General features: G+C 32.2%; 1 protein-coding gene across 1 annotated transcript in view; it reads right to left on the bottom strand.

Annotated features, from left to right (window-relative positions):
* Nucleotides 1-24,082, bottom strand: part of LOC139483457 (uncharacterized) — a 64,943-nt gene that overhangs the window by 24,376 nt on the left and 16,485 nt on the right. The window lies entirely within an intron of this gene.

Genomic DNA, 24,082 nt, shown 5'->3' with positions numbered 1-24,082 from the left:
GGAATTATCCGTTTGTCCGATAAAACGGGTGTGTATTGAGTCATTGATAGAACCAGTGATGCGTGAGCGACGGTTATTAAAAGGTCGGTTGTATAATCCGTTATGCGTGAGCGACGTTCAATCATTAATTGGTCGTTGTATAATCCGTTAAGTGTGAGGGACGGTTGTATTGAGGTACAGATTGTGATATATGTAGAAGTTTACAGAACTACTAGTATCATTAATCGATTGAGATATAAGGAATTTTCAAAAATTTATCACATATGATAATGTTTCTGTAAATTTAGAGAGAAACAGATTATATATTTCTCGGGGTTAAAGGTTTACTTTTATGATGGAAAAATACATGTGTATTTCTGAGGCCGCAGATCATTTAAACTTCATTGGCAAATAGGAATTTTTAAAACGGTCTTGATCACCTGCTGATCCATTAATCTTTCAGAATGAAATGCACATTTATACCTCTTGGGGTTGAAGGCATATATTAGCAAAATTAACAATATGCTACGATGAGATAATAACTAGTTGCGAATTTTAGTCCGAATGTGTATATATATATATGAGCATATGGACATACATTCATCTTTATAATTAATCAGTTCATCGGTCATTTGTTTTATTAAATTACTTTTCAATTGTGGTATAAATACAATTTTATCATTGTGTAAGACGATTTGAGAATAATGCTTTCATCGTAAATACTTCAGAAATTATAATTGATTCAAGAACCGTTTATTGGAACAAAAATAAAATGAACGGCCTGGAGGAAGTTCTAACCTTAGTTGATATCAGGGGTCAATTGGTATAGCAGTATGTTACGTAATACAACGATCGTCGATGCATAATATGCATATGTATGTATATAGTATGCATGCAACTGGATTTCGACAACTCGTTGGTTGTCTTTTAGACAAAGAAGTTCCATTTTAAAGATATGAAAGTACGTCAATGCACGTCTTGTAAACTAATCTGTTACTTTTTGAAATATAAATAAGTTATATTTAAAAGATTGGATGGTTATTTCACACGTATCAAAGTTCTTCTGTCATCATTACTGTTTTTCAATTATTTTTTGACAGTTCGATCTTAAAACTAAGTTCGTCCTGACATTTATGGAATATTTGCCACTGGAAGTTAAACAACCAACAATCAATCATCTTATTACAAAATTTAAAATATGCCTGAGCGATAATATTCTTTTAAATTTTAATGTGAAAGACAGTTTCTCCATTTATAAGAAGGCACTTCCAGGTCTAATGTTAAGTGTATCTACATCCCGGGATTGAGATTTATTTACTATACTAGCAAAAAAAAAAAAAAAAAGAAAAGAAATGATGATACGTTTTTTTTTAATAATTAAATAATTAACGTTAAAAATATATGTAATTAACTTGATCTAAAACTTGACCTCGCTCATAATAGAGAATGTTAAAAATCAATTGTGTCGACTGCACGGGATTGTCCAACGGCGGGAAATACCCTGCAACTATAAACACAGGTGATGTTACTGACCGATTGTGGAATGTCAATTAAAGGGTTAAAGTGATGTGTAATTGACATTATTGTGCGCTTGAAAGTTGAGGCTCTAGTAGGTTCATTTCAATTGATAATCGAAAATCGAAAATCATTTTTTTTTCAAATCAACGATGAAGTTTTGGATATTATGGAAGGGATTTTTTTTAAGGACAACGGAGGTACCTTAAAAGTCTATAGGAAAATATACAAATAAAATAATATAAAACAATTTCGAAGGTCACAACTTGTATCTTATAAATCAATGATCATAAAGCGACTTCATCAGTATTAACAGTTATAAGATTGCAATCAGATGACTTTTAATTTTGTTTGTGTTTCAGGAGTGGGAGTGTATAAGATTACCTTATATTACAATGTTTGTTTATATTGCTTGACCCTTATGGGTGTAATTTTGCATTAAAGATTAAAAATATATATTTTGGATGTTCCATTCTCAGCATTGTTTCTGGTCTTGTCTGTTCGTTTGTTCGTTCGTCCGTCTGTCCCGCTTCAGGTTGAAGTTTTTGGTCGAGGTAGTGTTTGATGAAGTTGATATCCAATCAATTTTAAACTTAGTACACATGTTCACAATGATATGATCTTTCTAAATTTAATGCCAAATTAGAATTACCTCATTTCCTCAGTCCACTCAGGGACTTTCTATACTAATTAAAGATAGTCCTTGGTCTGTTAAACATAGAAAATGATAGTGCGGATTGGGCATCCGTGTATACTAGTGACACATTCTTTTTTTTAATTTATTAAACTTGTTCTCAGTGGCAGATCCAGATTTTTTTTATATATAAGGAGAGGGGAGACTAACTGATAATGTCATGAGAGGACCAGCTCCAGTCATTCTCAAGTGATTCCCTATATAATCAATATTTATTTTTCAACAAAAGGGGGCGGACACCGTGTCATTCCCCCTTTATAGCCGACTGAGAAACTCAAAGGGCTGTTTAGGCAGTCAATGTCGTCAAAAACTTCTATGTGTTGTATAGCCAGTCATTGAGTCAGTGTCGTTAAAAACTTCCATGATATCAATCAATCAAATCAAGACTATTAAAAACTCTCATCAACGCCATTCCCCACTAAATCCGGCTCTGGTTCTATTAATTTCATTACTTCTTCAACATACTAGTATCGGGAGCATGTGAGTATGGTAGCACTCCGTAGATAGGTCTGTAGTTCTGCATGCATGTATGACACTAACAGTTGGCCTAACGTATTAGAAGGCCAGGGTTGGAAGGTTATTCAACATTCTGTGGCTCAATTGTAACTATATTTTCTGTGAAATGCTACCTAAGCCGTGGCCTGGTGAACCCTACCCATTTTTTTCAAAGGATTTTCCAATAGCACATCGAAACACTTCCAGCATTCTATATTTTTTTCACCAAAAAAATTGTACCTCAGCATAATACAGGTCATGAGGTACATTTGTTTGAGGAGGGGGTTTCAATTACTGTTTAATTTCCTGTTACTACGAATTTTCGGGATTTTTTTTTCATCAGATTTGCCCTGTTGTCTTTTCTTTTAACTCCGTGTAAACCCTCACACGCGATGTTTACAGGATTATTTGTTTGTAAAATTAAATTTGTTGTATTACCTCTTTTATCAAAATAATATTTAGTTAGCTTTTTTAGCGCCTTTTCAAAGTCCAAGCATTGAACATTGCAAACACATATAGATATTTTCAAATGAATTAGAAAATATCTTCCCAAATCGACAGAACGAACAGAGAGATATTTGCCACTGGTCTTTACCCTGTTAACGATTCACTCTTAAATGCATTTCTCAAAAAACGATGGGAAACAGAAAAAACAAGACTATATCTTTTGGATAAACAGCCAAGGACATTTCCAGACATGAATATAACTGCATGGACCATCGCTTAAAAGTTTTGTGACAGAACAGACTTACAACTTTACTATAGTACATGTACAGTGCTTAGAACTCTCATAATTTTACTCCAGTTTACATAGTGCATTCTTTTATGTTTTATGATAACAGAACTTTGTTTTATCAAGGTTTATCATAACTCGTATGGTTTTATGATAACTGATTTCTGAGGAATATGTTTAATAATGTAAACTTTATTTAAAGATACGTTTTTTCCAATTGGCGCTAAAGAAAAGCACCATATGAATATTCATGAACCTACAACGATTGCTCAAAATCGTGATTTAAAAATCCTGTTTGTGAGATGTAGATTCATTTTAATACCGAAATTTCGTCTATATATTAAGTTTTACAAGTGTATAACATGGAAAAGCTATCAGAAGGTACATTACTTCCATTTTGTTTGGGTGTGAACCATCGATGTTTACAGCAATATCAAAGAATAAGATGATGATGGTAGAAAGAACTATGGGCGTCATGTGGCAAATATTACATGCATATCGGACCATGAGTTGTCAATCTGTATGAAAAGATTTCCAATACAAACATATTATTGAGAAGGAATGTTTACATGCTCTCGTACTAGTATTACAGGGTTCTTGTGTCGTTCACCTTAGACAAACATCTTTTTAACGATGTTTAAAAAAAAAGACAGAACCAATTTAATGTCATATATCCCTATTTTTAATATAACTATAACAAGAATACCCCTATTTAGCGGACCAGCAGTTTATTCTTTTTTCTGTTATTGAATATTGAATACCAAGAAGGAAAGTAAATCCCGAAATTAATTTGAAACTTTGATACTCAATAGTTTTCCAGCAAAATATTTACATCCCTTGGGGATAATTAGTGTTTGTCCAGTGGCATGTATAACATGCATGTCGGAACAGGAAATTTTGCATAATGTACTTTCAGAACCATGTTCACATCATTATACATTATAGCCAACAATTGAGACGACAACTCCTTCCTTTGTTCGAGAACAATCTTGTTGAAATAGAAATCTGTGATTTTACTATGTCCATAACTTCGATGAACCCAAAGCAAGTTAAATATCGACCTGTATTTAATTCAAATAAGTTCTCTTCTTCTTCTTCGTCCATCGACATCCCATGATAACATACTGTTGTCATACGAGGACTAGTTTATTTACAGAACTTTTAACCCAAATAAACAAAATGTATGTTTCTTTCTTATGTTCAATGTAAAAATGTATATAATTTTGAATTGCAACTATCTATAATTCCGTAACTTTCTATCAAGGCGTATTAAAGAATGGTCGATAAGTGCGTATATTTTTGTTAAATCAATATTTCTTGTACGTTTCAAACTGTCCTTCACTTTTGAGAACGAGTACTTACATTTCCCCAAATTTACCCTTGGAAAAAATGTGAAAACAGATTTTTATTTTATCAAATCTTTTTTTTTTTTTGAATTATTTAGATTTTTATAAATAATATTCTTTTAATACAACAGAAATGTAATTTATAAACAAGCTTATGCGTTCAGTAATGACTAGAATATCGGACACGCAAGACAGAGATTTATACTATACACCTGATAGTTCAAAATGGAAAGTTTCAAGTTATCGGTCGTATACACTGATCAATACCCTTAGAAGTGAAGCGATGCATGAACTTGCAAGTCCGACAGGAAATCGCTTGAATACCTGAACGTGTCACCTCACAATACATTTGGGAGTAATACCTTTAGCCATGCTGGTGATCAGACAAGGGAAGGTACAAATTTATTTAAATAAGTTTATTACATAAAAGAATTATGAACAAATTAGATTTTCGAAAACAATTTTCACGGAACACTTATTTACGCTCATTTATGACTTTGAACTATGACTTTTTCACCAATTCCCATATAAACAGTTAAGTAGACAGACCTTGGTTACCACGGTATAGCTGACTTATATTAACCCTTAAACCAAATTTCAGAAATCCTTGTATTGTAGTTCCTGAGAAAAATGTGACGAAAATTTTTCAACTTGGTTATCATGTGTAAAATCAATCAAGTGTTCGGTAAACAGGAAGTTGTTGAGTGATGAATCTGAAAACGCATCAAGTTCCAAGTATAGCTGACTTATATCAAGCCTGAAACCAAATTTCAGAAATCCTGGTAGTGTAGTTCCTGACAAAAAATGTGACGAAAAATATTCATGGGACGGACGGACTGACTGACAGACTGACGGACGGATGGACTGACGGAAGGACAGACAGAGGTAAAACAGTATACCCCCCTTTTTTTCAAAGCGGGGGTATAATTAAATATCTTACAATGCAAAGCTAGTTGTTTGCGATGTGCGATGATGCGTAGCTGCATGGTAGATTACCACGTGAATTAGATCATTTTGATTATCTTTGAATTCACCACAGTCGCTTGAATTTGAGTGATATATGTATGAAAAAAAAATACTGTTATATGTATAATATATATTTATCATATGGGTGTGATAAAGGGTATGCGATAAAGGGTGCACATCAAAGTTGCGTGATATGGATTAAACAACAGGCTATTTATCACATATGCAAAACTACTGTATTTACTACTAAACATATGATAAATAGAGAATAATACATGGCAAAATCCGTATCATATGCCGTATCACCCTCGACCAATATCATCCCTCGGGCCTAAAGGCCCTTGGGCTGATATTGATGTCTCGGGATGATACGACATATGATACGGATTTTGCCATGTATTATTCTCTATATATTATACATATTATATATTATACATATAACAGTATTTTTTTAAATTTTTTTTCATTTATATTATACATATAACAGTATTTTTTTAATTTTTTTTCATACATATATCACTAAAATTCAAGCGACTGTGAATTCACGAACACGTGGCTGTTTACACATTACACACAATATACTTAAAATACCTGGGGCAATTTACACTTCTGGTTTATTGTCCCTTTAACCAGCCAGTGTATCTGTGTATGATGTATTTATCTACCGTGCAAGGGTTGTGCAGCCAGTCAAGGTCGTTAAATGTATCTCTAGCTCCATTGACAGACTCCCATAATATATTCGAAAGCGGATCCCGGATTTTGAAGAAAAAAAAAGAATGTGGAAGGACGTAAAGACAACATTACAAATTGGACTAGTGTACATGCAACATTCAATCTATTTCTTGTGTGACAGTTTACTGACTGTCAAACCCGTGTTCAATTTATTATTTTGATATGGTTCCATCATTCGAAAATAAGTTATTAAAATCTCAGTAGGCTAGAACAAACTACTGGAAATTACCCACAGAGTGCAACAAACACAGGTCACGGAAATGGTTTCTACTACTTCAAACTTTGGCAATCTAAAATAAAATCTAATCAGTCAATTTTACAGTATCACAATTTCATGTAACAGAAGAAGATAGTGCCTTGAAGATAGCTGAGTAAAATAAATATTTTTTTAAACAAGATATATGTAGGGAGCTCTATTTTTAACCAACCCGCGCATGAACAGATTCATTTTTTCTTGTATTTACTTCCTGAATGACACAACTCTAGAAATGTTTGCCACTGGACATCAATTTAAAAATTAAATAGAATCAGACAGTCAGGCTCGAGCAAAAAACCTTGAGAACGGAACTTTATAGCAAGATATATACTATAGTGTATACAGATTGTATTTGAACACATACGAGGGTCTTGAATATTGTCTTATAGTTGTAAGTAATTTTTCTGTAGTCTTCATATTTTCCCCCATTATTCTATATTCTTTGTTTTCTTGGTGTCTATTTTATTTACTTTTTTGGCCCTTTGTTGTGCACTTTTTGTCCATATATATTCTCTCTTCTTCTATATAAATCCTATTCAAACCCTTATAAACATACACAATCAAAATGTTCAACTCAAAACCCCAGTTGACTTGTCATCCATGGAGTTTTTCTCAACCGTTGAGAATATAACAAATGCTAAATGAGTCCGTTTAAAAAAAAGATGTGGTGTGATTGCCAATGAGAAAACTCTCGTTAAGAGACCATATGCCACAGAAATTAACAACTATACATGTAGGTCACCGTACGGCCTTCAACAATGAGCACAGCCCATACTGCATAGTCGGCTATAAAAGGAGAAAAAGTCTAGGAGTACATTACTGATATTACATATATATATGATTAATGTATCACGTATACGTCTGATGCTTAATTGTTGGCTCTGCTGGAAGGCAAAATATTTAGCTCTTTACTGACTAGTATTTAACAACTGAAACTAGATAAGTTATGAAAATCAAGGAATCTATACATGCTATAACAGCAAATTTAAACGGAACCAAAACGCAAATTAGTAAAATAATAAGTATACAACTAGCATTTCAGCATTTTAATATTGGTAATTATTAATGATGTAATGCGTAAATAAGTTATCCTACACAGTGGAACAAATGGGAAGCCAAAGTACGTTTATGTCTGGATTAATCTTCTGCAAAAACAATGTCATTTTGTTTATTTTATCTGGTTAAATCTTCTGACATCAGACTCGGACTTCTTTAGAACTGAATTTTAAATGTGCGTATTGTTATGCGTTTACTTTTCTACATTGGCTACTAGAGGTATAGGGGGAGGGTTGAGATCTCATAAACATGTTTAACCCCGCCGCATTTTCCCGCCTGTCCCAAGTCAGGAGCATCTGGCCTTTGTTAGTCTTGTATTATTTTAATTTTAGTCTCTTGTGTACAATTTGGAAATTAGTATGGCGTTCATTATCACTGAACTAGTATATATTTGTTTAGGGGCCAGCTGAAGGACGCCTTCGGGTGCGGGAGTTTCTCGCTACATTGAAGACCTGTTGGTGACCTTCTGCTGCTGTTTTTCTATGGTCGGGTTGCTATCTCTTTGACACATTCCCCATTTCCATTTTCAATTTTATTTCAATAAACTGACTTAAATAAAATTTAAGCAAGTTAAACTGTAAGCTTACCGCCGTTGATACCCCCGCCGAAATATTTCGGTTCACAGGAAGTTGTTGAGAAATGAATCTGAAAACGCACCACACGGTACAACTTACTTGCATAAACCCTGTAACCAAATTGAAAGATACGAAAAAGATAGATACGAAAAAAATTTACTTAAATAAATGTTTACATGTAATGTATGACGTACTTAAAATCATCTTTGTGTAAAGAAACGTTTGAATTGGCTGATCTTTTTGTAAAGCATGCTATTTTGACGGTTACGGATTCACTCATTAAAGATGCAAACGATGCAAACGGCTATGCTCGCACATGTTTTGATCATTTCTTTCAAACACATACGTTTGCAAAGTTTACATAAACTTTGACAAACTATGCAAACGCTAAAAATGCGTCTGCAGTTTGTCGTTTGTTAGTACAAACGCTGCATTTTTTTCTAACTTCAACCTGATTAAACGAAGTATTTGTTTCTACGTTTGTAAAAAAGTCTGATTACCAACAACATGTGCATGCATTATTGAAAATTCAAACAGGGTCATTAAAGATTTATCAAACGATGTATTTGTTTCTACTCGTGTAGAAAACAGTAACACACGCGACACAACGTTTACAAAATTCTTGTTAGAAAGAAATGCGGCCTAAGAAAAATCTTGTTAGAATCACAAGAAGTCTTGATAGGTCGTAAAATAAACTTCCCATCACTTTATTCTTTTCACATGTCAATTTAAAAAAAAAAAATTCGCAACGATGTCATAATTGAAAGCACGAGGAAGGCTGGCCAAAATGTTCAACTTGCGGCTAGTGATTGACAGGTATGATTATATCTTGGGGCTCTTGTGGGGAGCGTGGTGTCGGACGGAAAAAAGATTTCCAGTATTCATATATATATAAATGTCGATCTGATGTGGAAAATTGTGAGTTTTTTTTTTAATAGCACAAAGAAAAAGACGTTAGAAGAGTAACAATGTGTAACTATAAACGAATTACTCGTTTATAATCTACGAGACTGATCAGATCGAAGTTTGATAAAAAAAAAAAAAAAAAAAAAAAGCATTCAATATCAAACCTTCTTGGTTGGAGAAAACATGTTCAATGTATACCTGCAAATATGTCTTAATAAATTATATTGTGTATTTAAATTATCTCCATTGAATACAATACAATTTATTAAATGTATCTATGATATCCTCCATAAATAAATATCTGAACAGGTAAAGTTAAATTCGGATCAACAGATTGATTTACGACCTTCCGCTTGTCCATGTTGTATTGCAAAAATATCACAGCAGGTATTGCTCACATTAGACAAGTGTCAAATCAGTATGACATTATGTCGGATTACGGCATCTGCAGTAATTAAGAGTCTGTTTTTACTGTTTTTACAGGAACTGATTTATCTTAACATGACAATAAAGAAGAATTTTGTAAGGTGAACATATTTGTAGTATTTCAAAGTTACCACGTGCATTTTCCTGTTCATTGGTCACATTTAAATAGACTATTCTTTATTGAACTAAATTCGATATTTAAATTGCAAGTAACTTTAATATCAAAACCACCGCTTTTTATTTCTCGACTGAAAAGGGTAATAAGACGGTTATTTTTATCTGACTGTAAACAGTGTATATAATCACAACGATCTATTAATATCCGTTGCTCACAGATAACGGATTATACAACGATCTATTAATAACCGTCGCTCACGCATCACTGGTTCTATCACTGACTCAATACACACCAGTTTAATCGGACAAACGGATAATTCCCTGAGACACGCGGATAATTCCCTGAGACACGGAAAATCTCCGGAGAACCGCAAAATATTCTGTAAAACAGAAAATTTACGATGAACCTCTATTTATTCTCCGTTCCGCGTAGATTTGCCAAAAATCGCGGTCATTTGCCAAATAGGTCTACCAGTGAAATCATACCCTTGATTCGATTATTTATATGGAGTACACATACAATTACTTCGACGTGTACATTTTCAGAGCTAGAATTTGAATGACTGAAAATGTACGAACTTCTTTCATGGATACAAAGGTTTATTAGTTTGGATGTTCAGAAATGTGATCATTTCCTATTTTTTATGGTCATATTGTCTACAGTGCTTACCAATTTAGATAAAATCCATGTAAACTAATTGATCCTTTGATTAAAGTTATTCTATAAGGTTATTATTTCAACACTATACTAAGATCTTTGAATATTGTTTTTATTGGTGATAACATTGATTTTCTTATTAATATATTAAAATATAATAAAATGTGTGTTGCTATATAGTTATGCAAACTTAAAATCCTACATCCTTTCGATACTAAAATTTGACATTCAATGTACAAGATTATGTTTTTTTCAGACTGTTTATGACATCCTGATACTAAATCCATTGGCAGTGCACTCATTGATATTTTATATATCAAAGTTTTCATTTGCTGTGAACTAGCTAGCTGTTAGCATGTTAAGGTAACTGCAATACTCTTAAATCCGTACTTTGTGTATTTTGACTTTTTGTTTGTTTTTGCCTTGTGTATATAAAGCTAAAGATTCTAGACCTTTCAATTGATTTTTTCAGTTATTATGCCATTCTATTACACCACTATCAAAGGTTAGAGGAGGGTTGGGCACTTGTAAACATGCCAAATCTGTATGTGCATGTCCTAAGTCAGGAGCATATAACTCTGTGGTTGTTGTTGATTGCTGTCTATCATACAGGTTATTCATTTATTGTTTTACATATAAATCACATTGTAGGTTTTTCTGTTTAAATTATTTTCCATTTTGTCATGTCGAGTCCTCTTATTGCTTTAAATACATTATGGATTTTGCTCATTGTTGAAGACTTTAGGGTGACTAATAGCTACTTACATATGCACAATATGGTTTCTGGTAGATAGTTGTCTCAATAGCAATCATATCATATTTCTTATTTTTAAACTGAATATTACATTAGTAATATACTACCAAACTATTGTATAATTTTACAGTATTTGATTTGTACTACACATCTGAAGATCCAGTTTAGTACTATGAATAGAAGGTAAAATAATACTTAGTACTTCTTTTATACTATAATTTGGTAGGAAATTAACTTTGTAAAGTGTAAACATTTAAAAGTACTGGACTGGTACAAAAAGGCCTTGAGCCTAAAATGTAGAACACACATAAACTGTAAATACTATTGACACAGAGATATGTATTGCCTGTATTTTATTTTGCTATTGAACTGCTATGTTGAAAGTAATCAATTAAACTATTTACAAAACATGGACTATGAATAAGGTAAAAAAACTTAATAATCTCTATGGAAATAAGATGAGCCATACAACTGTAATACAACTGCATACCATGTAGCATTCATTAATCTAAAACTGACCTAATCCAAAACTTTAACATGCAACTATGGAAAAGTTTCAAAGTCAATGATCCATGACTGAGGGAGAAATTACATATAAATCCATGACATGAGATGGGCTAATAATAGAACTCCATACCAAATATCGATGACTTACAAAAGTGGTTCCCTTAAACTGACCTTATCAGAAACTTTAACATGAAAATTATGCTCAAATTTCAAAGTCAATAGACCATGACTGAGAGGACAGGGCTAAACAATTTCCATTGAAATGAAATGTACTAAAGCTGATACAACTGCATACCAAATAGCTTTGGTTTTCTATTTGTGGTTCCCTTTAAACTGACCATATTACAAACTATAGAAAATTGTCGACATTCAGAAGACGCCGCCACAACCAAAATTGCAAACATCACAGCTAACATGGCTAAGTCTCCATTTTTGTTGAGGCGACCAAAAACTGTTATTGTCAAATTGATGGTCAAATCATAAAATGTTAAACTATGGTACTTATAAATAGCTTCGAAGTAAGAAAAAGGTACCAGATTATTTAAGGGCATTTCTATACTTCATATTTACCATGTTTACAGTACTACAAAAGCACATATGCAAACGTACGAGCATTGTATAGATTTTATAGAACACAGATAAATATATAAAAAGGTTGCAGTGGTCTTTCACTGTTAATATCTCTCAATGATAGTTAAATGGCAAGTTGCTATTAAGTTATTTAATAACTCGACTAGTCATGCTAGTCTTGACGTGTCTCAACCTGTCTTGACTCAGTTTTTACCTTTAAATTTAGTATCAGCTGGTCTGAATCAGTCCATCTATCTCAACCATGCATGTCAACTATATATATTGATCTTATAAAATATATATAAAATCATGTTATCAGTAACAACATATTAAAATTTGAAAAACTTTGGTTAAATGGTTCATGAGTTAAAGCATGGACACGACTGGAAACCCCATTTTTCAATCTTATTGATTGATTGTTGGTTGCTTAACGTCCAATCTTAAGATCCCCAACTTCTGAACGGTGAAAGTGAAAATCCTCAATATTGAACTTGACTACCATTTATAATTATCATCAGTAACTACATATTAAAATTTTAAAAGCCGTGGTTGAACAGTTCACGAGGTAAAGCATGGACACAACTGGAAACCCCATTTTTTAATCTTTAAAGAACTTTTATTCCTGAACGGTGAAAGTGAAAATCGTCAAAATGACCTTGATCTCCATTTTGTCAACAGTATACAACATATTTAATTTTGAAAAGCTTTGGTTAAACAGTTCATGAGTTACAGCGCGGACATGAATGGAAACAACATATTTTCAATCTTTCAAGAACCACAACTCCTGAACTCAACACAAAAACATCAGACTGGAACAAAATTTGAACTTGATATGTAACTTGTCATGAATAAACAATATATAATTGATATCTTCAAGCACGAAGTCAAATAGTGAAAAAATTATTTGCCGGACTGACGGATAGACTGACAGACATACAGACAGACGGAGTGCAAACCTATAGTACAAATATTATATATAGGTTTATCCCTGTGTGTTAATAGTCAAATGAACTAGGGGTAAAATGTAAATTTTGGATTGAGTCTTTGGTTTCCTCTTTTGGATTGTTTTATATTTTGTCAAACATTATTTTATAGCTGAATATACGGTTTGTTATACGGACCATAGTTGGTTACATCCACATAATTTTTCTTCATGTTGAAAGATGTTTCATTTGCAATTATATCATCATTATTACCATGCCTTCTTATCTTAAAAATGATAACTTACAGTTAAGGGCAATTTTTTCTTGTAGGGAGTCAACATATTGTTTCAGTTCTATTATTTTCTTGTCATTTTTTATCGCTGTATATTTATTACATGTATGAATAAAATAAAAAATTTATATAACCAACATTCAATTTTCTATGGCGTAAATTAACATAACGTAAAAATAAACTGAACTTGTGTTAAAAGTGAAGATAGTGTTGCCTGATACATCCCAATGTTCATATAATCATGAAATTCAATATGATAGCTGTTTTAAGGAAACCGCGACTCGTGTGGCCTTGGACAAGTACAGTGAAAAAGTGCAAATTTTCCTATAGGGGTAAATTCATTAAAAAATCTCCCATTGACTTTAATGCTAATCTATGTTTTGAAATAAATTTATACCTGATTTACCTTTCGAAATTAAAATCTTTCATATATCATTCATGAAAGTACAAATGTAGCCCTATCTTTTGCAACAATAAAAACATAGGGTCATGCGGCATTTTTGGGCATTCACATGGCCTTGTTTACAAACAATGTAGATTCACACTGAATTCCCATACTGACCCCCATTACTTTTCAACCCTGAAGGGAAAAAAATATGTACATTCAGCATTTATTTTTTATTTTTTTTCAACTCTAGTTTTGATCCATCTACCAACAAATATTTATTACAAACATTATCTACCAATCAGAAGACCATATAACTTCAGTGTTATACAGAAAGCTCTCCCCTAAATGGGCCGTCCCTGATGACGTATATTTATTTACTGAATTTACCCCTGAAATAAACATTTTGCTGCCATTTTTTTCCAATCAATAATGAAGGGAAATAATCCAATCATTAAAATTACGTGTAAACTCGGCCCATGATCAACTCGGACCACAACAAGACGAAACCACACACTCAAAATCATGTCAAAAAAAATAAAATGAAAAAATAAAATGAAAAAATAAAATAAAATGTAAATACCGACCTACCTACCCTATTTTTTAAAAGCATGTAACCTTAAACAGACATATATTTTTTTTTGGCCTTATCATTGATATGGTCATAATTATAAATTAACTGTTTACAAAACTTTTAATTTTTAAAATACTAAGGCTTTTCTACCTCAAGAGTAAATTACCTTAGCTGTATTTGGCAAAACTTTTAGGAATTTTTGGTCCTCAATGCTCTTCAACTTCGTACTCTATTTGGCTTTTTTGACACTTTTTGATTCAAGCGTCACTGATTGAGTCTTATGTAGACGAAACGGGCGTCTGTCGCAAATATAAAATTTCAATCCTGGTATCTATGATGAGTTTATTTATCGAAATCCAATTTTAGATACAATAATAACTCCGATTAAAGGTCAATTGATTTACATTTACAATGATCTTTTTACCAATTTAGTATTGCTGATATATTTAAGAAATAATTCTTTCATGCCATGCTCTATGCTCATTTTGACATGGGTAGGCATTATATTTGTCAATATCTTTATACCGAGTGATAGCTAGGTGTAAAATGTTGACAAATATAATGCCTACCCATGTTAAAATTAGCATAGAGCATGGCATGATAGAATTATTTCGATTCTAATAGGAAAATTTAGAACTTTTGTACTTCAAAGAAGACCTATATCCCAAGAGATAACGAAAATGGGATCCATCAGAATCAAAATGAAATCCCGGTGAAATTGTCGGGATAAGCCGGAATAAGCTGGGATAAGCATCTGGAGTCGGGATCCTATTCGGGATAAATATCTGAAACTGGGATCCCATTCGAGATAACTGTCTGAAGCCGGGATTCCAGTCTAAATAAAACGGGATAAATATCGGACACTGGGATCACAATCAGGGTAACTGTCTGAAGCTGGGATCCCAATCAGAACTGTCTAAAGCTGGGATCCCAATCGGGATAACTGTCTGAAGCTGGGATCCCAGTCTAGTTGAAACGGGAAAACGTATGAACCATGGCATAATTCATGTTGAAAATATGTAAGTGTTTGGTTTGTGTACATATATATATATGTCTCTGATAACAGATTACAGGTTATTGGTGTTAATTAACAATGTGTATGACACCAAAGCTGTCAGGTGAAGCCAATCACTTAATGGGTCACTTAATTCTCAGTTTGACAGTTATAAAAGTCAGAAAAATGCCAAGATATTTGCGAATAAAATGACAGGGCGTCCGATAAATGTCAACGGGTGTTTTGCCAGACAAGCTTGGGCGTTTCTGATGTTCCCCAAGTTCACATAAGTGCGTTTCTATTAGTTGTCGCTTAGTTGTCGTTCGGCATCAATGATATGATAATGATCGACATCGTATAACGTTGGTTTCTAAACATATGTAAAATGTAAAAAAAAATCATGACCGCGTGCTTTTTTTTCAATTGTACTGAAAAGTTCGACCCTAGAAAATATTGTCCTAAATAATGCGGCCACTAAATTATCCGCATGCACCCTGTGCCGATTAATAAAGTATTTTTTCTTATATTTAGTAAAAACTGGCCAGCAATTAATATTTTTATGCGATACCCTTAATTTATTTATAATACCGTTACGGAGACAGATCAACTTCTAGCCGATATAATATGGGGTGAGATCGTCACTTCGACATTAGTGTACTGGTAAAAACATCATCAAAATCTGATTACGCTGATTAATGGAGGACCAATATGAATCCGATGCAGATGTTTTCAGATAAGTGCATTAATAATCTAATTTAACATGTGTATATAAGCATGATAATGATTATAAAAATAATTTATTGAGGAACTATGATTTTTATGGTTTTTATTTGAGCAAATCAACATCAGAAAGTCTGAAAGCATAAACTGAAAATATATTTATTTTTAACATATACAATGAATAAACTTGTTGTCACATAACAGGCATAACTGGTAGGTATGTAAAAATTTCATTCAGTTGTGTGTATGTTTATTTGGTGAAAATAATAAGTCGCAAGTTATTTATCTTCAGGGGATGAAAAAGGGGGAGGGTAATTAATTTGCAAAAAAAAAAAAAAATAGTCTTCCAAGATGTCATAATTATTTGGACTAGCTTCCAATCTACTGTATAAACATGCAATAACATTTCTATTGAATTTGTTGCTTCATAACGTATTGAACAAATGATTCTTTGTGGACTTTTTTTTATACTTTTAGGGCATTTAATGATATTTTTAAATGGAGCTGCCAACAGATTGCATGCAGATATTCCAGTTACCTTAATTTACTCGGCAAAACTAGTTGGAAGTACAGAGACAGCAAATTAATTTACAGAAAGGAGAAATTGACATGTATCCTTTTGCATAAATAACCCATGAATCCCAGTGGCAGTGCAATTTGAATTGGTGCATGTATATCCTGCTGGGATTTATTTTTGGGATCCTGCTTTTTTTCCCTGGGAATCCCAGTATATTCCAATTAAAATCCCAGTATATTTCCACTGGTTCCACTGGGATTTACATCGGGATCCCGCTTCTTTTGCCGGAATCCCGAAATTTTATCCCAGTGGGATCCCAGTATATTTCCACCGGGATTTATGAAAATTTTATTCCGGTGGAATAAGGTGGGATCCCAATTGGAATCCCATCAAAATTCCAGCCGGGATTCCAGTGGAATTCCAGATTTATTTTCTCTTGTGATAATACGCGTTCAAACGGCATCCATTTTGATTTGATGAACCCAAAATATTGTAGACAAGAGGCTGTCAGAGTGACAGCAAACCGGATTTTCCTGCAGAGGTCGAACCCTGAACAGTTGGGCAAGTATGGACACTACATTTAAGCTTAAAACAGCTCTGAATTTGGATTGTGATTGAATAAAAAATTGAAAACAACACGTTGAATATTTGACACAGCAAAGGTTTGTGACACAAAATGAATGTGGTCAAAGAACTGAAATATTTGAAAATCGACATTTACCTTTTATGGTGCAATATCCAAAATCTAGGTACATATTAGAATCAGCATATCAAAGAATCCCAAAAATTAATTTTTTGATGAAATCAGACAAAAGTTTAATTAATGACCCTTTGGACCTCAATGTGGACCAACTTGATAAAGTAGCCCACAATCCAAAATCTCTCACTAACTGGTTAGATGCAGTCTTTCAAAGAACGCCATAAATTCAATTTTTGTTGAATCAAACATTACAAACAAAGTCTAATTTTGGACCCTGATTTGGACCAACTTGAAAACTGTGCCCAAAAATCAGATTCAGCATTTGAAAGAACCCTATATATATATTTAATTTATGTTGAAATGAAACACCGGTTTGTTTTATCTATAATATTTTCTGTGCAAAGGGAAATAACTCAAACTGTATAAAATAAGATATGATGCAATTTTTCAAATCATAATCAATTATATGGGTCAGAATTTACTGTCATGGAATTTGTGTTACATCTGACAATTTCTTAAAATTTAGTCAATTAAGATTCAGAATGAATAAAACATAAAATGGAAGAAAACTTGCATGATGATGATATAAATAATCCCAATAGAATTCCACTTTTTCTGATGCAAGTGTTTCTTTATATAATACTTAATTTCAATGTGATTTTTGGTGGACATTTTGTTGAATTTATCGTGTCCCTAAAAATCATGTGGTTAAAAATACGTCTCAGTTGATTGTATCTTTCAAATACTCTTTGCTATGTGAATATTAATATCAATAAGAGGTGTTAGATAAATATTTAATGGTGCTTAATAGGGTATATATATGTCATATTAAAACGAGAAAATAGGTTATATTTGCAGAAATTGAAGATGTAACATTTTGTGTCATAAATGTTACATCCAAAAAATGTTACTTAAAACAGCTTTGAGATGTTCCCTGTCAAAAACATGCAGATTTACCCGGAGATAAACTGTTGCAACATTCGGGTATAATGTTGTGCATGGACAGTTTTTCGTAGAAGAACTTCAAATACGCAAGTGTTGGACATCCATGAAAATGGTGTTAATTTGTTACATCTTATATACAACACTAATAAATTAAATAATAGAGAACCAATTCACATAATAGCAATGTTCAATTGATGTTTTGAAAAATTTATGACATTATGTCATGCTAATGTTCAACCATATTCCACACATGTCTTTTCAACTTTCAATGGAAGAAAACAAGGTTGCTAAATTGAAGGAAGGCAAACCAGAGATTAGTTACATCATGTACATTAATATTTCAGTTATATTTACCACATAAATATACATGTAATGAAGGACTACTGTGATTAATTTTGTAATTTCTAAATCTGATATCATTAAGATTGTTAACCTGACAAATTTTGTACGGCTAAGTTTGATGTAAACAGACTTATGATAGATAAAGAAAGGTACAACCATTTCGCTGCAATAAGTCCGTGTAGAATATGGTTTCATTGTTACACCCCTGAATTGTTTGTCTAAATTTAGGCTAATGAAAAATTCATGAATAAAAGTAACCCAATTTACACACAGAGATAAGTTCACATTGCACCACAATATTAATACAAGGAAAGGTCCATGAAGGGATAAGCTAATATAGATACTGCAGTATATGATGTAACACTGAAACTAAATCAATTTTTGATGTAACATTGAAGACAACAAATTTGAAAAATAGTTTATAATAAAAAAAAGTATGAGGACCCAATTGGATTTAGTCAACTTTTTTTTTATTTGCACCATGCATTTCTGATGTCCTGTAACCTTTCACCAAAAATTGATTGTGATATATTCAGAAACATGAAAAGAAAACCGAAATTGTGTCCTGTTACATCCATGAGTTTAAAAGTGAAATTTCTTGAATATGGTTCAAAATTAGACAGAATACTGCTAGTATTTAATCTGTTAAGAGATAATGAACAGACGTAACCCTACACAGATGTCAAATTGTTCATAGAATCTCTGAAAACCTGTATGAACAAGAAGTTTTGGAGTCTGTACGTGTTACATCATTCAATGAAATGAAAAAATGCCACTAATGTTGAATGAACAAGTTATCTTTTTGCATACAGAAATGGAAAGGCCTTGATCCCTAGGTTTAATTTACAGTGGCCTTTCCATTTTCTGGGTAGTTTTAAATTTTCTAAAAAGACAGTTTTGGATGTAACAAAAATTTCATGACAGTAAATTCTGACCCATATATAGATTCTTACACTGCAACAAGTGTATTAAGATATTTCTCCACTCTCGACAGTTTAATTTTATTAGCGCAAGGCTTGCCGAGCCCTTTAAATAATAAAATTTAACTGTCGAGAGTGGAGTAATATCGTAATACACGAGTTATAGTGTCGGAATCTGTTTCTCTAATGCTTTTTATCGTTCTTTTTCAAAGATTTTCCAGAAACTTATGTTCTTTATATGCAATGTCATCAGGTATTGTCGCCTTTTTTCATGACGTCACAATAGGAAAATTCAGAAGAAAACAAAACATTTAGACGTCACAATCAAATTTCGACTAATCATTTGCCGAGAACAGATTTTTCACTAGTGAGGAGAAGTATTTTTCTCACACCAGTCAGGAAATGTGAAAATAGTACAAAAAGTAGAGAAATAATAACAACAACCAGTGATGACTAAGTTCTCTAAAATTAGATATGATTTAACACTCAAACATTGTTAGAATCAGCTTATCAAAGAACCAAAGAATTCAATTTTTGATGAAATTAAACAAAAGTTTAAAAGGGACCCTTTGGACCTCAATGTGGTATTAGCTTATTAATAATGAAAAGAAATAAAGGTTTAATTTAGATTAAGCATTTCAAAGAACTCTATATATATTCACTTTATGTTGAAATTAAACACAATTTATTTTTAGACTCCTATTTGGACCAACTTGAAAACTGGGACCAAAATCAGAAATCTAAATATATGTTTATTAATAGACAATATAAGCTTAGTTTTCAAAGGAGTTCACTTCATCAAAAAATATATATACAATGTATATAGCATTCAGAAAATTAGTTTTTACAGAATAACAAACAAACTTGCCACAAAATTCTTCAAACAATTTACCAAAGAAAAGAAGAAAAAAATCAAAAATTTTATCTATCATTAATACAATGTCTTTTCAAAATCTATAAAACTTATCAGTTACAAGAAATAATTGTAACAGGATGCTGTTACGAAGTCAACCAAACAAAGCTCTAATAATTCCCCATGGTAGCCTGCAAGGTTGGACGGTAAATACCACCCCTGGTATTTACTGACGGTATTTACTGGTATTTACCACCCCGGACAATACTCAAGTGGTCAATACTGGCAAATACTGGTCAATTGAAATTTTCATGGTGATTTTTACTATTTATTGTAGTAAAAACTTGATAAAAAGCAAGATATATTTAAACTTTTATCTTTCAGCATGTTTTAGCTGAAATAAATGAATGAATTTGATATGGTTTATTCATTTTCAACACTTAATTTTATACCTACTAATTTAGTCCTTATAAGTCCATATTTTAAATAAATAAGAATTGACAAATTAATTATTACAGCATTTTTCAATCAAGATGTCTTTTTTTTGAAAATGCATAATTTTTACAGGTAAATTTAATGAAGTAATAGCTGTCTTATTACCTATCACCTGGCATTTCTAGGATTTACTTAAACAACAGCCCCCAATAAATGATGATAAAACATGGGTTGAAAGTAATAAAAGGGATATTTGAAGACTCACTTAAACAATAAAATATTTCCTGTCTATTAACTGTGAAACAAAAATCATCTTCATGCAGGAAATGGTATGGAGGACCTTACTCTTACATGTCTCAAGGCTTCTGTAATTTATTATAATGGTTAAAACAAAAAATATATAATGTAGTATAAATTTTACCTTTACCGTATCAATTTTTACATATACATACACAGCCACCTTGACCTAAAGCACCTAACTGAAACCTAAAGACCCCATTTGGAACTTCTATACAATATAAGACAACAACAAAACTAGTGCAAAATGTAATGATTGCAATGCTATAGTCAGTGCAAAAGCCACCTGATGAGTTCCCTTGCCAGGGACGAAATTTTTTAATTTTAACCAGATGCTCCGCAGGGCGCAGCTTTATACAACCGCAGAGGTTGAACCCTGAACGGTTGGGGCAAGTATGGACACAACATTCAAACTGGATTCAGCTCTGAATTTGGATTGTGATTAAAAAGTTGACACAGCATAGGTTTCTGACACAGACTGAATGTGGTCTAATGAACTTAAAATGATTTTTTTTGCTTTTGACCAATTCACTATGCTAGTTGAATATTTATCCTTCGATATTTGAAAAAAAATTCTTTTTAATTTCTGAAATCTGAAATAAGAAAAATTGGACCACACCAATTTTTTTTCACCTCCCCCTTTCCCTTATTCCAAAAATGTCCTCAATTCAAATTTCTAATGGAGTTTTTAACAATAACTACTCAATTAGGTACATCATAAAATATAAAATGTCATACAGTCATGATTTAAGTTGATTTAACTACTATTCTGGACAAAGAAAGATAACTCCAATGCAACATTTTATATTGGCAAATTTCCAATGAAGTTCATTAAACTAAAGTTTTTGGCAAATTTCCAATGGAATTTATTAATAATAAAGTTTTTGGCAAATTTCCAATATACATTATTTAAGAGCAGTTTAGGTGAGATATTAAAATGAGTTTCAATTACTAGCCTTACACTGCTTTTAAATTATGTTTTGTACTTAAGTAATTGTCCATTAACCTGGAAACCATTTTCCCCCCTTTTTTGCACCTTATTCCTTAAGGGTTTGAGTCATAACTCTCAAAGACAATTCTTACATTCAAACTGGATTCAGCTCTAAATTTGGATTGTGATTAAATAGTTGACACAGCATAGGTTTCTGACACAGAATGAATGTGGTCTAATGAACTTAAAATTTTTGAGCAATTCACTATGCATTTGAATATTAATCCTCTCAAAAAAATGTTTGAAGAAATTTTCTTCTTATTTATGAAATCTGAAATGAGAAAAATTTAACCCCCCCCCCCCCATTTTGTTTTCACATCCTCCTTTCCCTTTTTCCAAAACTGATCTCAATTCAAATTTCTAATGGAGTTTGCAACAATAACTACTCATTTGAATACATCATAAAATATTAAAATGTAAAAAAAGTGCTTGTTATTACTGAATGGTAAAGATTGTTTTAATCTATCAGTTGGTTGTAAAAGTGAATATACATTGTATATTGTATAAAACAATGAAATCCAATTGGAATTTCTTGCTATTGCACAATATTGTGCAATTAGATATTTCTTGCTATTGTGCAATACTGTGCAATTGAAAATATTTGCTATTGCACAATACTGTGCAATTGAAAATTTCTTGCTATTGCACAATACTGTGCAATTGAAGATTTCTTGCTATTGCTGAATACTGTGCAATTGAAAATTTCTTGCTATTGCACAATACTTAATATAATAATTTTGGATCCTGATTTGGACCAACTTGAAAACTGGGCCCATAATCAAAAATCTAAGTACATGTTTAGATTCAGCATATCAAAAAGGCCCAAGAATTCAATTTTTGTTAAAATCAAACTTAGTTTAATTTTGGACTCTTTGGACTTTAATGTAGACCAATTTTAAAACGAGACCAAAAATTTAGAATCTACATACACAGTTAGATTTGGCATATCAAAAAACCCCAATTATTCAATTTTTGATGAAATCAAACAAAGTTTAATTTTGGACCCTTTGGGCCCTTTATTCCTAAACTGTTGGGACCAAAACTCCCAAAATCAATACCAACCTTCCTTTTATAGTCATAAACCTTGTGTTTAAATTTCATAGATTTCTATTTACTTATACTAAAGTTATGGTGCGAAAACCAAGAAAAATGCTTATTTGGGTTCCTTTTTGGCCCCTTATTCCGAAACTGTTGGGACCTAAACTCCCAAAATCAATACCAACCTTCCTTTTGTGGTCATAAACATTGTGTTTAAATTTCATTGATTTCTATTTACTTAAAACTAAAGTTATTGTGCGAAAACCAAGAATAATGCTTATTTGGGCCCTTTGTTGGCCCCTAATTCCTAAACTGTTGGAACCAAAACTCCCAAAATCAATCCCAACCTTTCTTTTGTGGTCATAAACCTTGTGTCAAAATTTCATAGATTTCTATTGACTTAAACTAAAGTTATAGTGCGAAAACCAAGAAAATGCTTATTTGGGCCCTTTTTGGCCCCTAATTCCTAAAATGTTGGGACCAAAACTCCCAAAATCAATCCCAACTTTCCTTTTGTGATCATAAACCTTGTGTTAAAATTTCATAGATTTCTATTCACTTTTACTAAAGTTAGAGTGCGAAAACTAAATGTATTCGGACGACGACGACAACGACGACGCCGCCGATGACGCCAACGTGATAGCAATATACGACGAAATTTTTTTCAAATTTTGCGGTCGTATAAAAATAAATCATTGTTAATCACTGTTTACAATAAAAATAGAAATAAGAACATTTAAAATGACTTTAACACTTTCATTATTTCATTACTAAAAATAATTGACCAAGTAGAGAGTGGTTTTTATAGTAATGTCCACTCAAAATAATTGAAAATTTCAATCGATCAGTATTTGCCAGTATTTCCCAGTTT

The sequence above is a fragment of the Mytilus edulis genome, chromosome 7 (assembly GCF_963676685.1).
Source record: "Mytilus edulis chromosome 7, xbMytEdul2.2, whole genome shotgun sequence".
Classification (NCBI taxonomy): domain Eukaryota; kingdom Metazoa; phylum Mollusca; class Bivalvia; order Mytilida; family Mytilidae; genus Mytilus; species Mytilus edulis.
Note: the sequence above shows the minus strand (reverse complement) of the source record. Positions and strands in the feature narration are given on the sequence as shown.